Source organism: Heptranchias perlo, chromosome 11 (genome assembly GCF_035084215.1).
Source record: "Heptranchias perlo isolate sHepPer1 chromosome 11, sHepPer1.hap1, whole genome shotgun sequence".
Classification (NCBI taxonomy): domain Eukaryota; kingdom Metazoa; phylum Chordata; class Chondrichthyes; order Hexanchiformes; family Hexanchidae; genus Heptranchias; species Heptranchias perlo.
The window spans coordinates 32889638-32906951 of record NC_090335.1 but is presented as its reverse complement, the minus strand read 5'-3'; the positions used below and the strand labels follow the sequence as shown (position 1 = coordinate 32906951).

The following is a 17314-nucleotide window of genomic DNA, read 5'->3' as shown; positions in this document are numbered from 1 at the left end:
GGGGCGCGGGGAGTTTGATTCAACGTGCATTGTTATGCAAACAAGAGGGCGTATCCTCTTTGAAGAAATTTATATTTTGTCTCATTAGGATGTTAATATTAAAAGGATCAGTTTCATAATTTATTCTATTTTAAAAAGAATTTGTGGGACGCAAATGTCAAGCTTTGTCAATGGAAAAACCCATTTTAAAAGTGTCAACCTTTATCTGCATTACCAGTTATGCCGGTAGGTGGCACTGTGATAGACCATCACAATGTTCAAAGGCCTGTCATAGCAATGTTGGCTTCAAAATGCACCATTGGCGTAGTATTGTGGCATTGAGTGAACATGTAAACCTAATCTAAAGGAACTGTATGGCTTTGCACCATTGTTTCTCCCCTCAGTAAGGTCACATAAGTAGTGGAGCAAAAAGTAAATGGTCTTTCAGCTGTATAACTTTGGAACACCAACTAAAACTGAATAAAATTCTTGGGTAGGCTTATTAGGAAAAGTGATATAACCTAACCACCTTCAAAAGTGCTCTGACGAACGTGCTCTGACTCCCTGAAAAAGATGTGACCTGGCCATTGACACTACTGCTCTGCTTTTCACTCTGCGCATCTACTATTGGTCTATCCATAATCATGTATTTGTGAACTTTTCCCATCCCCAGACATCCTCCCATTCTCTTACTCTGTCCACTCACCACCTCACTTGCCCCTGCATGCTTTCCCACACTGGAGAATCAAATCACTACTTTACTGCACCCCTCACCCAATGAACCAGGCTGAGCCACCACTTCTCACCTGACCAGGAATATCATTGAATGTTCCCACTGTATTTGTGGCCAAGGCCTTTTTCCTTCATCTCTTTCCCGCCATCTCCTCCCCACCCCCCATATACATATCAAAGTTGGAGCTCCGTCCATCTCTCACCTCAAAGCACAGCTTCACTTCTTCTCTCCAACATTTCCAGCACTTGGAACATCTCCTAGCCTTGTCATCTAAACCCGACTGGCAACCCTTGCCACCTTGCCCCTCCACCTCCACTGAGGCAATATTGTAAATCCGTGACCTACCTTATTTTATTCATTAATGGGATGTGGGCGTCGCTGGCAAGGCCAGCATTCATTGCCCATCCTCATTTGCCGTTGAGAAGGTGGTGGTGCAATCCTGAATTCCAGGATTTTGACCCAGCGACGATGAAGGAACGGCGATATATTTCCAAGTCAGGATGGTGTGTGACTTGGAGCGGAATGTGCAGGTGGTGTTGTTCTCGTGTGTACTGACCTTATCTTTCTAGGTGGTAGAGGTTGGGGGTTTGGGAGGTGCTGTTGAAGAAGCCTTGGCGAGTTGCTGCAGTGCATCCTGTGGATGGTACGCACTGCAACCACGGTGTGCCGGTGGTGGAGGAAGTGATTGTTTAGGGTGGTGAATGGGGTGCCAATCAAGCGGGCTGCTTTGTCCTGGAAGATGTCAAGCTTCTCGAGTATTGTTGGAGCTGCACTCATCCAGGCAAGTGGAGAGCATTCCATTGCACTCCTGACTTGTGCCTTATATTTGGTGGAAAGGCTTTGGAGAGTCAGAAGGTGAGTCACTCGCCGCAGAACTCCCAGCCTCTGACCTGCTCTTGTTGCCACAGTATTTATATGGCTGGTCCAGTTAAGTTTCTGGTCAATGGTGACACCCAGAATGTTGATGTGGGGGATTCGGCAATGGTAATGCAGTTGAATGTCAAAGGGAGGTGGTTAGACACTCTCCTGTTGGAGGTGGTCATTGCCTGGCACACGTCTGGCGTGAATGTTACTTGCCACTTATCAGCCCAAGCCTGGATGTTGTCCAGGCCTTGCTGCATGCGGGCATGGACTGCTTCGTTGTCTGAGGGGTTGCGAATGGAACTGAACAGTGTGCAATCATCAGCAAACATCCCCATTTCTGACCACATAGGAACAGGAGTAGGCCATTGAGCCCCTTGTGCCTGCTCTGCCATTTGATAAGATCATGGCTGATCTGTAATCTAACTCCATATACCCGCCTTTGGCCCATATCCCTTAATAGCTTTGATTGCCAAAAAACTATCTCAGATATAAATTTAGCAATTGAGCTAATATCAATTGCCGTTTGCGGAAGAGAGTTCCAAACTTCTACCACCCTTTGTGTGTAGAAATGTTTTCTAATCTCGCTCTTGAAAGGTCTGGCTCTAATTTTTAGACTGTGCCCCCTACTCCTAAAATCCCCAACGAGCGGAAATAGTTTCTCTCTATCCACCCTATCCGTTCCCCTTAATATCTTATAAACTTCGATCAGATCACCCCTTAATCTTCGAAACTCCAAAGAATACAACCCCAATTTGTGTAATCTCTCCTCGTAACTTAACCCTTGAAGTCCGGGTATCATTCTAGTAAACCTACGCTGCACTCCCTCCAAAGCCAATATGTCCTTCCGAAGGTGCGGTGCCCAGAACTGCTCACAGTAGTCCAGGTGCGGTCTAACCAGGGATTTGTATAGCTGCAGCATAACTTCTGCCCCCTTGTACTCTAGTCCTCTAGATATAAAGGCCAGCATTCCATTAGCTTCATTGATTATTTTCTGCACCTGTTCATGGCACTTCAATGATCTATGTACCTGAACCCCGAAGTCCCTTTGGACATCCACTGTTTTCAACTTTTTACCATTTAGAAAGTACCCTGTTCTATCCTTTTTTGATCCAAAGTGGATGACCTCACATTTGTCTACATTAAATTCCATTTGCCACAGTTTTGCCCATTCACCTAATCGATCAATATCCCTTTGTAATTTTATGTTTTCATTTACACTGCTTACAATGCCACCAATCTTTGTGTCATCGGCAAACTTAGATATGAGCCTTTCTATGCCTTCATCTAAGTCGTTAATAAATATTGTAAATAATTGAGGCCCCAAGACAGATCCCTGCGGGACTCCACTAGTCACATCCTGCCAATGTGAGTACCTTCCCATTATCCCTACTCTCTGTCGCCTTTCGCTCAGCCAACTTCCTAACCAAGCCCGTACTTTTCCCTCGATTCCATGGGCTTCTATCTTAGCTAACAGTCTCTTATGTGGGACCTTATCAAATGCCTTCTGGAAGTCCATATAAATAACATCCATTGACATTCCCCTGTCCACTACTTTAGTCACCTCTTCAAAAAATTCAATCAGGTTTGTCAGGCACGACCTACCTTTCACAAATCCATGCTGGCTCTCTTTGATTAACTGGAAATTCTCGAGGTGTTCAGTCACCCTATCTTTAATTATAGACTCCAGCATTTTCCCCACAACAGATGTTAGGCTAACTGGTCTATAATTCCCTGGTTTCCCTCTCTCTCCTTTCTTAAAAAGCGGAGTGACATGTGCAATTTTCCAATCCAGAGGGACAGTTCCTGAATCTAGAGAACTTCGAAAGATTATAGTTAGGGCATCTGCAATGTGCTCACCTACTTGCTTTAAAACCCTGGGATGGAAAACATCATGGTGGAGGGAAGGTCATTGATGAAGCAGCTGAAGGTGGTTGGGCCTAGGATATTGCCCTGAGGAATTCCTGCAGCAATGTCCTGGGGCTGAGATGATTGGCCTCCAACAACCACTACCATCTTCCTTTTTGCTAGGTATGACTCCAGCCACTGGAGAGTTTTCCCCTTGATTCCCATTGACTTCAATTTTACATGGGCTTCTTGTTGCCACACTCGGTCAAATGCTGCCTTGATGTCAAGGGAGTCACTCTTCCCTCACCTCTGGAATTCAGCTCTTTTGTCCATATTTGGACCAAGGCTGTAATGAGGTCTGGAACCAAGATGGTCCTTGCAGAACCCAAACTGAGCATCGATGACAATGTTATTGGTGAGTAAGTGCCACTTGATAGCATTGTCGACGACACCTTCCATCACTTTGCTGATGATTGAGAGTGGACTGATGGGGTGGTAATTGGCCGGATTGGATTTGTCCTGCTTTTTGTGGACAGGATATACCTGGGCAATTTTCCACATTGTCGGGTAGATGCCAGTGTTGTAGCTGTACTGAAACAGCCTGGCTCAAGGCGCAGCTAGTTCTGGAGCACAGATTTTCAGCACTACAGCCGGGATGTTGTCGGGGCCCATAGCCTTTTCTGTATCCAGTGCACTCAGCTGGATACCACGTGGAATGAATCGAATTGGCTGAAGACTGGCTTCTGTGATGGTGGGGATATCGGGAGGAGGCCGAGATGGATCATCCACTCGGCTCGTCTGGCTGAAAATGGTTGCATTCCAAGCTGATACAGACCATGAACATCTATTCACCCTAAAAAGCTTCATAGTATCTTCTGTGGGAAAAATGAATCAATTCCAATATGGAAAGCGTTTCTAGAATGTTTCATTTTTGAGCATTTTGCACTTTTGTGTTATTTATGATTGAGGTTAAATTGCTTATAAAGAATACATGTACATCTATAATAATGTCAAGTGTTTAGTTAAGTACAGTACGAAAATAAAATTCTATCCACTGTAATTTAATTTTAAGGGTTTGAGTTAGTACATATGAAAAATGAATTTCTCAGTGTAGCTAACAATTCTTAGGTTACAAACTATTGAACAGATTAGCCATGATACTGCTGCTTAAGTATGGTTAACTTGTTCCTTTGAATTTGCATATTGATAGTCCAAAGACAATAATTTCTACTGCCGGCTAACTGTGAATAACGTGCAGATAGTGGAAACAATATAATTGGGCTCAGCATTTTAATCGGGTTTCTGCAGTCCGTGATAGGCAGGGACTCACTAGTCAAATGGTTTTTGGTTTCCATCACCACATGTCTCATAATTCAGATTTATCTATATCATCTACTCATTTTGATAATATAGTTACTGCTGATGCTAAGCTCCTGTGTCAGTTCAGTAGTGCTCTTCCTTTATTCCTCTAAGTACAAACTGTATTTTTCAATTTGCGAATCAGTGGCCGAAAATCAGCATTCAGAAAAAATTATTGTTCCTTTTTAAAAAAAAATTGTTGCGGGGTTGTCGGTTTTATGTTTTATTGTGCGTAAGTTAAGCGCATCCTTGTGTACTTTCAGAAACTGGTACAAGGGCACTAAAATATTAATTTGAGGTGTGGTCATGAAGGAAGCGGCAGCATTAGTGCAACTGCAATGGTGTATCAGCAACGGCTAAAATAATAATTCAGGATCTGTGTATTTAGTTTCATAAATATGTAGGGATTATGTTCAGAACTTCAAAAATATGTGACATATGCCTGCGTTATTGTACAAATTAAAACCTTGAAAAAACAACTCATCGTGTTTTCATTTTCTAATTTGGTGTTTTCCTCAAAAACTGAAGTAACTTTCTTTGAATTGAACCAACCATGCAGAAAACTTGCATTGGCCCAAAAAAGATTTATTAACTGTGTAGTTGTATCCTTACCATGGTTTAGGGTTAGGTTTCTTATTTCTTAGAAGCGAGGATTAAAATAAAGTAATTGTAGTAATTGGATTTTTTGTATTTTTTTTATGGTCAAAATACCAGTTGTGCTATAGATCCCCTGCTTGGGACATGAAGGGTAATGAAAGAAAGAAATATGACCAGTTCACTTAATGTATAGCACTGCCTGCGATACTGTATCAGCATCAATGTGCTGCACAGGATAAAATGTTACCGCTGAACAAGGACAATGAGATTGTACATCTTTTTATATTTATTGATTAGAACAGGACACCCAGAAGATATATACAGGAATCGTGAAATAAGATTAAAAATGACAGCAGCATAGTGATTGCTTCAAGGATCCTCCACTTGTGATAATATTTATTATGTGTGCGGCACAGAGAATTGGACTCGGCATTTTTTTACGAGTGTCCAGCTACCAGCACGTTATGAAAATCCATCCCTTAATCCAGTTGTTTGTCAAGACCTGGTGTCGAAATTGGATGTCATTGTGTCCATTTTATGGATAAAATGGGCACAACAAGGCCCAATTATGGGGTCCTATGTCCCAAAGTCGCCTGAGAAACCTCTGTCTCAAAATTGGGTCAGGCCACTTTTCAGGTGTCCGGGTGGACTCCTAAGACAGGCATTAGGCTCCTTATATATGTTAACGAGGGGAATAACTTCCATTTTATGACCTCTCTGCCAATTTGGACTGCCCTGAGTAGAGCAGGTTTTGGGTCTGCTCCAATCAGGTTTTATGGATGTGGATGCGGCCTATCCTGCAGCCAGCACCAAAAAGGTAAGTTTAATTAATATATTTTTTAAGTGATGTGGAGCCAGGGGTTGCAGGTGTACTCCTCCCAACTCCACAGCACCCCTGCAGGCCACGCCTGCCGGTCACGGGCAATTGGCCCTCTCCCACTGTCCTCCCCCACCCAGAACTTAACTGAGGGCCGCTCCCAACAAGGTAGGCAGAGCAAAATTAAATGCCAGGCTCCAAAGGGTGGAGCAAGTGTGGTGCATTCTCCGCCCATTGGTACTTCAAAATTGCATTGTAATGTTATGTATGTCATAGCACCCCAGTTGGCACATTACAAATAGGTTCCCACCTGAAACAGGCAGGTTTTTGGGCCGCCCATTTGGAGGCCTCAACCAAAATGATGGGAACTGAGCAGGAAAGGGGTGATAAGTGAATCACTGCAATTGTCAGGGCACTGTTGCCCCGTTCCCGCCAGGTGGATAGAGTTAAAATCGTCCCCTTTATGGCCCAAAAGGTAAAGGTAACAAACAAAATGATAGATCAGCAGTGCAAAATCTTAATATATGAGTTGAATAGATATATTCCGATAAGATGAAAAAGGGATGCATGAAAATAGAGATCAAATGGGGTCAAACTAAAATGTATAAGAGTCTGACTAATCTAGTTGAATTTTTTGAGGAGATCACTAATAAGCTAGATAAGCGAGTGTCATAGGAACAGGAGTAGGCCTTTCAGCCCCTCGTGCCTGCTCCGCCATTTGATAAGATCATGGCTGATCTGTGATCTAACTCCATATAACTGCCTTTGGCCCATATCCCTTAATAACATTGGTTGCCAAAAAGCTATCTATCTCACATTTAAATTTAGCAATTGAGCTAGTATCAATTGCCGTTTGCGGAAGAGAGTTCCAAACTTCTACCACCCTTTGTGTGTAGAAATGTTTTCTAATCTTGCTCCTGAAAGGTCTGGCTCTATTTTTTAGACTGTGCCCCCTACTCCTAAAATCCCCAACCAGCGGAAATAGTTTCTCTCTATCCACCCTATCCGTTCCCCTTAATGTCTTATAAATTTCGATCAGATCACCCCTTAATCTTCGAAACTCTAGAGAATACAACCCCAATTTGTGTAATCTCTCCTCGTAACTTAACCCTTGAAGTCCGGGTATTATTCTAGTACACCTACGCTGCACTCCCTCCAAGGCCAATATGTCCTTCCGAAGGTGCGGTGCCCAGAACTGCTCTTAGTACTTCAGGTGCGGTCTAACCAGGGTTTTGTATAGCAGCAGCATAACTTCTGCCCCCTTGTACTCTAGTCCTCTAGATTTCAAGGCCAGCATTCCATTAGCTTTATTGATTATTTTCTGCACCTGTTCATGACACTTCAATGATCTATGTACCTGAACCCCTAGGTCCCTTTGGACATCCACTGTTTTTAACATTTTACCATTTAGAAAGTACCCTGTTCTATCCTTTTTTGATCCAAAGTGGATGACCTCACATTTGTCTACATTGAATTCCATTTGCCACAATTTTGCCCATTCACCTAATCGATCAATATCCCTTTGTAATTTTATGTTTTCATCTACACTGCTTACAATCTCACCAATCTTTGTGTCATCGGCAAACTGAGATATGAGCCTTTCTATGCCTTCATCTAAGTCGTTAATAAATATTGTGAATAATTGAGGCCCCAAGACAGATCCCTGCGGGACTCCACTAGTCACATCCTGCCAATGTGAGTACCTACCCGTTATCCCTACTCTCTGTCGCCTTTCGCTCAGCCAACTTCCTAACCAAGTCCGTACTTTTCCCTCGATTCCATGGGCTTCTATCTTAGCTAACAGTCTCTTATGTGGGACCTTATCAAATGACACTAAGGTAGGAGGGATAGTAAGTAGTGCAGTTGGGAGCAGGAATTTGCAAAGGGACATAGACAGATTAAGTGAGTGGACAAATCTATGGCAAATGTAGTACAATGTGGCCAAGTGTGAGGTCACCACTTTGGACCTAAAAATGATAAATCATAGTTTCTCACCATTTAAAGAATACTAAGAGCTGTAGAGAAGGAAAACAATTGGTCAGTCCAAGTACACAAATCATTAAAAGCCAGTAGACAGGTACAAAATGCAATCAAAAAGCCAGTTGGCCTTTGTCTCAAGAAGGCTGGAATACAAAGGGGAGGAAGTTATGCTTCAGCTGTATAGATCCTTGGTCAGACCCTATTGGAATACTGCATTCAATTTTGGGCACCACACCTCAGGAGTGATATATTGGACTTGGAGATTGTGCTGCACAGATTCACCAGAATGATACCGGTGCTTAGAGGGTTAAATTATGAGGACAGGTTGCATAAAGTTGGCTTGTATTCCCTTGAGTATAGAAGATTATGGGGTGATCTGATCGAGGTGTTTAAAATCTTGAAAGGATTTGATAGGGTAGATACAGAAAAACTATTTCCTCTCATGAGGGAATCAAGAACTAGGGGACATAATAAAATTAAAGCCAGGCCATTCTGGAATGAAATCAGGAATCATTTGGAACTCTCTCCCCACAAAAGATGGTAGAAGCTTTCTAGATTGAGATAGATAGATTTTTGTTAGTTAATGGTATCAAGGGATATGGAGCAAAGGTGGAAAAATGGAGTTGAGGTGCAGATCAGCCATGATCTAATTAAATGGCGGAGCAGGCCCGAGGGGCTGAATGGCATACTCTTATTACTATGTTCCTAACAAGATAAACCAGGTAACTATTGACCAATTCGTCTAATCTTAGTTGTGGTCAAACTCTTAGAATTAATACTTTGAGATAAAATTAATGAGAATTTATAAATGCATGGTTTACCATAGACAAGCAGTGCACATTTATTAAAGGCAAATCATGTGAAAACATTTTAATAGAGGTTTTTCAAAAAGTGACTGGGCAACAAAAGGAATTCAGTACATGTGGTGTATATGGATTTTCAGAAGGTATTCAATCAGGTGACTCACGGGAGACTTGCTTCAAAAAATCGGGTGATGGTACAAGAGGAAATGTAGCAGCATGAATAGAAAGTTGGTTGCCAGAAGAAACCCCACTGGTCAGTGTTGGGCTTACTTTTGTACTCGGTTTTTATATTTGGGCATAGGGACAATGATATTGAAATTTGTTACCAACACAAAAAAAGAGTATTTGGCAAACAGCGAGGCAGGCTTTAAAAGACTTCAGCGGCACGTAGACAGGTGAGCAGAATGGACAGACTGATGACAAATGCAATTTAATGTGAAAAACGGTGAAGAAAAACCATTAATGGGAGTTGGTAATATACTCAATCAGAATATTCACTGAGGAGATTATGAATGGATGAACAGAGAAACCTAGGTATTCAAATGCATAATTCCCTGAAAGTTTGAATGCAGGTCAGGAAAGCCATAAAAAAAAGGTCAGTAGGATTCTGGGCTTTATAAATAGGATGCAGGAGTAAATATGGATAATGACAAATATATAAAGGCAATGATTAGACATTAAAATCATAGAGACCGTACAGTGTAGGGTCAGCAGCATGATTCGAGGGATGGCAAAGTATACTTATGAGGAGAAATTAGGAATGGAGCAGAGAAGGCCAAGAGATGTTTTTAAAATTATGAAGGATTTTGATAGGGTGTATAGGGAAAGACTATTTATTCTGGTTGGACAGTCCATCATGAGGGGTCATCAATTTAAAATTGTTACTAAGAAAGTGAGAAGAGATAAATTCTTTGAACAGAGTGTTGTTGGAATATGGAATACTTTGCCAGAGGGAATAATTGAGGCAAAGACCATTACATCTTTAAGGAAAAAAATGATATTTATTTGGAGCAGAGGAAGATATAGGACTATGGGGAGAGAACAGTGGAATTAGTTTTGGATTGTTCTGGCAGAGAGTCAGTATAAGCATGATGAACTATTTGGCCTCCTTCTGTGCTGTGAACTTCTATCCCTTTTAGTCGAAGGATTTGTGGGATTAGCAACTACAATGAAAAAGGGATAAAATGAAGGCAATTCACGGAAGAGAATTGCCTAATTTTTATTTTAAAATCATCCTATTCTTTTGGCTATAACTATCACCAATTTTGTACTTCAGGCTCCAAATAAAATATTTTATAGGCAGAACATTCCTCCAATTCCCAGACACGATCCATTTTTACCAGCTGATTTTTAAAAAAATTATATAACTACACAGTATTATCAAGTCTCTAAGTGGAAGCTACCCACTTAAAGCAGGCACTACACATTTTAGAGTGATTGTTAACAGCCGTAGGCCATTAGGTGATGACAGATTGCTTGCATGCCGAACAGAAAACCAGAAATGCCAACACATAAAGGCTTCTGCTAATTAGAATTTGTAACAAATTCTTACAATTAAATTGGAATGACATTTTCTGTGTGGAAATGACCATCTGAACTGTTGAAAGAAAAGGAAAAAAACCCTCAAACATGGAGAACCGTTATAATTTCAGATATTTCAGGCAGTAGAAAATCATCACTTGATGAAAGGCTGTTGCCTACCTCTCCAATGTAATTAATGGCTTCCCTTAAGTATATGGAAAACATTCTTTGAATAAAAACAAAAATCATCACCACAAACTAGATACTGGACATGTGTTCTGGGCATTAAATGTCAATTATTTGATGCGTGGTAGTTTTTTAGCACATGCTGTATAATAAATGAGATTTCCCCATTAGGCTCTCCAATGTATTGAAACCTTTGGTATAAAGTACATTTGTAAAGGTACTAAAAGAGATAAATGATAAAATATTGGCCAGGGTTTCTGTTTGTGCGCTCAACAGCCTACTAAGTTGGCCCCCATTTATTTTAATGAACAGAAAAATTGCAGGTTGCCGAGCAGAAGATCCCAGTTCTTGTCCACATAACGTTTTCTCTATGCTTTCCAAAGTTTCCATATGAAGGGAATCTACTTAATATGTAACTGTAGGATTTCCATTTACTTTTAAAATTGTTCAATCATACTCTTAAAATGACACCCATAAATTATGTAAATTAGGCACCGTGTTCTGCATATTGTTACAACTATAATTTTTTATTAACTTCTGCTTCAGTTACACCATAACTTCACAGGAACAACAAAGATACAGAAAACAAAACATATTCAATAAACTAACACAGAAGTAGTTCAATGCATATAAAATATCTTAAAGATAGAAATGTCTCTCTTTTAATGTAATCATTAGTCCGTTAACTAGTTAATGATTTTTTTTAAAATAATGGACCGAGGAATTTCACCAGAACATTTCTCCAGGAGGGTTGAAGCTTTTTGTCTTCTTTGGCTGCTCAGGTGTATATCAAGGAGCCTCATGGGCCACATATAAAGTTTCAATTAATGTTCCCATTAAATTTGCACATATTGTAAGCTGCGGATTCTAATAGATCTGGTTTCCTAGTTAAGGATTTATCCATCAGTAAAGCAACAGCACAGAGAACAGGCCGTTCCAAACCCCTACAATATTCAAACAGTGCAAATCAAAGAGTAAGTAGCGTAAATATTTGCTTGAGCATTGTGGGCCAGATGGCCAGAGCATAAATTGGCCCACAGGCTGTAGCTTGGCAACCACTGAATGGACCAACTTGTTAAAAATAACATACAGAGGGAGAAATCTCTGCCCTTTAATGCGCCATTCAATCACTCTGTAATAGATATGCGATTTTATACAACACATCGGTTCCAATTGTTTGGATCATGGGAAGGTTGGCCTTGAGATTCACTATGTTCCTATATTTCAATATCTGTTCAGTGGGATTTTAATTACTTGTCCTCTTATGTTCTCAAATGCCTGTCAGAATGTTCGGAGGCCAGCAGAAGTTGGGCTGGCAGAAGTTTTTTTTCTTTTACTTACATTGGTCGGCTTCTGCAGGCAACATCAGCTGCTGCTGAAACAACTAATCTTTCAGCTCAAAGTTCCCCACACACCCGCCTATGACTCTGCTACCAGACAATCACAGACTTAAAAGAGATGGCCAAAAAGGTTCCACTGACATCAGCTATAAGATGATACATCAGCTTACCACAATTTTAAGTCCCCACAGAATAAAACATCATATCGTCTCTATCTTTAAAATAGCCATTTTATATTAAACATCTTACACCTGTAATAACTTCCTGTTTACAAAAATGTTGTCAGGTTTTTGCCACTCTTTGGTGTCAAATTTTTCCCATTATAAACTCATATGTCCACTTTTATAATGGAAACGCTTATTTTCTTTATTCGTTTCTGGGATGTGGGCGTCGCTGGCAAGGCCAGCATTTATTGCCCATCCCTAATTGCCCTTGAGAAGGTGGTGGTGAGCCGCCCTCTTGAACCGCTACAGTCCGTGTGGTGAAGGTTCTCCCACAGTGCTGTTAGGTAGGGGGTTCCAGGATTTTGACCCAGCGACAACGAAGGAACGGTGATATATTTCCAAGTCGGGATGGTGTGTGACTTGAAGGGGAACCTGTAACATAGGAAACATAGGAATATAGGAACATATAGCCCCTCGTGCCTGCTCCGCCATTTGATAAAATCATGGCTGATCTGTGATCAAGTTCCATATACCTGCCTTTGGCCCATATCCCTTAATACCTTTGGTTGCCAAAAAGCTATCTATCTCAGATTTAAATTTAGCAATTTAGCAATTTTTGGACTGTGCCCCTCTACTCCTAGAATCCCCAACCAGCGGAAATAGTTTCTCTCTATCCACCCTATCCGTTCCCCTTAATATCTTATAAACTTCGATCAGATCACCCCTTAACCTTCTAAACTCCAGAGAATACAACACCAATTTGTATAATCTCTCCTCGTATCTTAACCCTTGAAGTCTGGGTATCATTCTAGTAAACCTACGCTGCACTCCCTCCAAGGCCAATATGTCCTTCCGAAGGTGCGGTGCCCAGAACTGCTCACAGTACTCCAGGTGCGGTCTAACCAGGGATTTTAATAGCTGCAGCATAACTTCTGCCCCCTTGTACTCTCGTCCTCTAGATATAAAGGCCAGCATTCCATTAGCCTTCTTGATTATTTTCTGCACCTGTTCATGACACTTCAATGATTTATGTACCTGAACCCCTAAGTCCCTTTGGACATCCACAGTTTTTAACTTTTTACTATTTAGAAAGTACCCTGTTCTATCCTTTTTTGATCCAACGTGGATGACCTCACATTTGTCTACATTGAATTCCATTTGCCACAGTTTTGCCCATTCACCTAATCTATCAATATTGCTTTGTAATTTTATGTTTTCATCTACACTGCTTACAATGCCACCAATCTTTGTGTCATCGGCAAACTTAGATATGAGACTTTCTATGCCTTCATCTAAATCGTTAATAAATATTGTGAATAATTGAGGCCCCAAGACAGATCCCTGCAGGACTCCACTCGTCACATCCTGCCAATGTGAATACTTACCCATTATCCCCACTCTCTGTTGCCTTTCGCTCAGCCAATTTCCGAACCAAGTCCGTACTTTTCCCTCGATTCCATGGGCTTCTAACTTAGCTGACAGTCTCTTATGTGGGACCTTATCAAATGCCTTCTGGAAGTCCATATAAATAACATCCATTGACATTCTCCTGTCCACTACTTTAGTCACCTCTTCAAAAAATTCAGTCAGGTTTGTCAGGCATGACCTACCTTTCACAAATCCATGCTGGCTCTCCCTGATTAACTGAAAAATCTCGAGGTGTTCAGTCACCCTATCCTTAATTATAGACTCCAGCAATTTCCCCACAACAGATGTCAGGCTAACTGGTCTATAATTCCCTGGTTTCCCTCTCTCTCCTTTCTTAAAAAGCGGAGTGACATGTGCAATTTTCCAATCTAGAGGGACAGTTCCTGAATCTAGAGAACTTTGAAAGATTATACTTAGGGCATCTGCAATGTGCTCACCTACTTCCTTTAAAACCCTGGGATGGAAACCATCCGGTCCTGGGGATTTGTCACTCTTTAGTGTTATTATTTTCTTCATTACTGTTGCTTTACTTATGTTAATTTTATCGAGTCCCTGTCCCCGATTCAATATTAGTTTTCTTGGGATTTCCGGCATGCTATCCTCTTTTTCTACTGTAAATACTGACGCAAAGTAATTGTTCAACATGTCTGCCATTTCCCCATTGTCAATGACAGTATGCCCAGTTTCAGTTTTTAAGGGGCCAACACTGCTCCTGACCACCCTCTTTTTCCTAATATAACTATAAATGTTCTTTGTAGGTGGTGTTGTTCCCATGTGCCTGCTGCCCTTGTCTTTCTAGGTGGTAGAGGTCGTGGGTTTGGGAGGTGCTGTCGAAGAAGCCTTGGCGAGTTGCTGCAGTGCATCCTGTGGATGGTTCACACTGCAGCCACTATGCGTCAGGGGTGGAGGGAGTGAATGTTTAGGGTGGTGGATGGGATGCCAATCAAGCGGGCTGCTTTGTCCTGGATGGTGTCAAGCTTCTTGAGTGATGTTGGAGCTGCACTCATCCAGGCCAGTAGAGAGTATTCCATCAATTCTCCTGACTTGTGCCTCGTAGATGGAGAAAAAGGCTTTGGGGAGTCAAGAGGTGAGTCACTCGCTGCAGAATACCCAGCCTCTTTCCTGCTCTTGTAGCCACAGTATTTATGTGGCTGGTCCAGTTAAGTTTCTGGTCAATGGTGACCCCCAGGATGTTGATGGTGGGGGAGTGGCAATGGTAATGCCGTTGAATGTCAAGGGGAGGTGGTTAGATTCTCTGTTGTTGGAGATGGTCATTGCCTGGCACTTGTCTGGCGCGAATGTTACTTGCCACTTATCAGCCCAAGCCTAGATGTTGTCCAGGTCTTGCTGCATGCGGGCACGGACTGCTTCATTATCTGAGGGGTTGCGAATGGAACTGAACACTGTGCAACCATCAGCGAACATCCCCATTTCTGACCTTATGATGGAGGGAAGGTCATTGATGAAGCAGCTGAAGATGGTTGGGCCTAGGACACTGCCCTGAGGAACTCTTGCAGCAATGTCCTGGGGCTGAGATGATTGGCCTCCAACAACCACTACCATCTTCCTTTGTGCTAGGTATGACACCAGCCACTGGAGAGTTTTCCCCCTGATTCCCATTGACTTCAATTTTACTGGGGCTCCTTGGTGCCACACTCGGTCAAATGCTGCCTTGATGTCAAGGGCAGTCACTCTCACCTCACCTCTGGAATTCAGTTCTTTTGTCCGTGTTTGGACCAAGGCTGTAATGAGGTCTGGAGCCGAGTGGTCCTGGCAGAACCCAAACTGAGCATCGGTGAGCAGGTTATTGGTGAGTAAGTGCCATTTGAAAGCACTGTCGACGACACCTTCCATCACTTTGCTGATGATTGAGAGTAGACTGATGGGGCGGTAATTGGCCGGATTGGATTTGTCCTGCTTTTTGTGGACAAGACAAACCTGGGCAATTTTCCACATAGTTGGGTAGATGCCAGTGTTGTAACAGTACTGGAACAGCTTGGCTAGAGGCGCGGCTAGTTCTGGAGCACAAGTCTTCAGCATTACAGCCGGGATGTTGTTGGGGCCCATAGCCTTTGTTGTATCCAGTGCACTCAGCCGTTTCTTGTTATCTCGTGGAGTGAATCGAATTGGCTGCAGACTGGCTTCTGTGATGGTGGAGATATCGGGCGGAGACCGAGATCGATCATCCACTTGGCACTTCTGGCTGAAGATGGTTGCAAACGCCTTTGCCTTGTCTTTTGCACTCACGTGCTGGACTCTGCCATCATTGAAGATGGGGATGTTTACAGAGCCTCCACCTCCCGTTAATTGTTTAATTGTCCACCACAATTCACGACTGGATGTGGCAGGACTGCAGAGCTTTGATCTGATCCCTTGGTTGTGGAATCGCTTAACTCTGTCTATAGCATGTTACTTCTGCTGTTTAGCATGCATATAGTCCTGTGTTGTAGCTTCACCAGGTTGGCACCTCATTTTTTGGCATCCCTGGTGCTGTTCCTCATGTTGCTTCTCATGTTGTGATTACATCCTCCTGCCAGTGGTGGTGGCAGCATAGCTCTTCAGTTTAGTCTATCCCAGCTCCTCCGACGGTACTGCAGAGAAATGCCTCTGCTCTAACCAGCTCTGAATTCCCATATTGCCAGAAGTTTTGCTATTAACCTACCAATACTACAAAATCAAAGTATTATATTAAAGTAAGGACAGAATATATGGGGATGAAATTTGTTTTAGGCAGTGGCGATAGCAATTCGACAGCACATTTCACATCCTGCCCGATATTCTGACAGAGAATTGAGCGGGGTGTAAAACGTGCTGCCAATGTGCCATCGCCCGTTTTTGCGCTGTTGTCTAAAACAAATTTCACCCCCTATGACTTTACAATGGGGACTGAATCTGTGTGCCTTGATCCAATTATCCCCACCCTCTAACCCCACTTCACCTGAAGATTACATTTGATCTTGACTCCCCATGTGCAACACCACAGGTGGTTGACTAGTAAATTTTTAAAAATCAACTTTTAAAATCAGTGAGGGTGAAATTTGTCTTAAGCGGCAGTACAAGACGGGCAGTAATGAATCGGCAGCTTGTATTACATTCTGCCCAATCTTTTATACCATTTGGAATTGGCAGCTGGTTTTACATTCCACCTGTAAAATCAGGCAGGGTGTAAAACAGGCTGCCAATTCACGATTGCCCGTTTTGCGCTGCCATCCAAGACAATTTACATCCCCAATCACTGTGTGGCCCTACTGAAATCCTAATGGGATCCAATAGCTTTGCAAAGTATATCAAAATTAATTTGTCCCTTGGGCATGTGAGATATGCACCTAAAGTTACTTTGAGGTTTTTTTTAAATAAATCTTTGTGAGGCCAGGAGGTACATGAATGCTCCTCCTGCTCCACAAAAATCTTCCCTCCTGCTGTGAGCCCACTCGTGCCTCCTGTTTAGTGACCAGTAATGCACACTGGTTAATTGTACCATTTCCCTGCTTATCCCTTAACTCTATCCATATGGATTCTGTCTTAAAGCAATCCTTACTCCAATTTTTTTTAAAGAGTGTTGACTTTATTCTTTTTCCCAGTTTCCTCTTAACTTTTTGATATCCCTTACCACTCTACAAGGGTGTTTTTATCTTTCATTACCCCCAAGCCCACTTTCTTTCCCCTTCTCCCCTCGTAATATATTCTTAATATTTAAT

The 17314-nt window shown here is 42.1% G+C and overlaps 1 protein-coding gene across 1 annotated transcript in view; it reads left to right on the top strand.

Annotated features, from left to right (window-relative positions):
* Window positions 1-17314, top strand: part of LOC137326831 (interleukin-1 receptor accessory protein-like 1) — a 1140124-nt gene that overhangs the window by 756767 nt on the left and 366043 nt on the right. The window lies entirely within an intron of this gene.